Source organism: Charadrius vociferus, unplaced genomic scaffold (genome assembly GCF_000708025.1).
Source record: "Charadrius vociferus isolate BGI_N301 unplaced genomic scaffold, ASM70802v2 scaffold311, whole genome shotgun sequence".
NCBI classification, from domain to species: domain Eukaryota; kingdom Metazoa; phylum Chordata; class Aves; order Charadriiformes; family Charadriidae; genus Charadrius; species Charadrius vociferus.
Genome location: NW_009646965.1, coordinates 2582278 through 2582903, shown reverse-complemented (window position 1 = coordinate 2582903; position 626 = coordinate 2582278).

Below are 626 nucleotides of genomic sequence, written 5' to 3'. Positions count from 1 at the left end.
TAAAAATCCTACTGTCTGGATGTTTCCTTAGCTCTCCAGAACAGGCTTTGGGAAGTTAACTAGGCAAAGGAGGCAGATTACAGAATCTTCCGCCATGCCAAATTTCTTCCGGAAATAAACCTCAGCTACTGACTTCTAAACACTCTGAAAAGCCCCAACATTCCAGCAGTTTGACTTCCAAAATGGTTACATCCACTGAAAAGTAGTAGAAAAATACTGCACTAAATAACTCCATTTACGTACACAGGTGTGCCCATGCACCCCGATAGTCACCAACTTCTGCAGTGACCTCAGTAATTAAATAAAAACCCATCTCATACTAGTTGCTGGTTACATTTAGCAACATGTACAAAATAGAACTCTTTCTAGTGCAATATTCAAGAGAAATCTTTCCCATCTTCAAAAAAACAAACAAAAACATAATCCAAAAAAATCTGTGCTCTCCTACATTTTAGTAATATTCTTTACGCATCAAAAATAATTTTTTGCATCTAACAGTACAATAGTTAAATAAAAGCAAACATGTTTTGATGTCCAAATACATGTTAACTCCATCCACTGTAACATCCATTTTTACTCAGTAAGGACAAATGAATTTTATTCACACTAATATTCCTGAGTGGTTG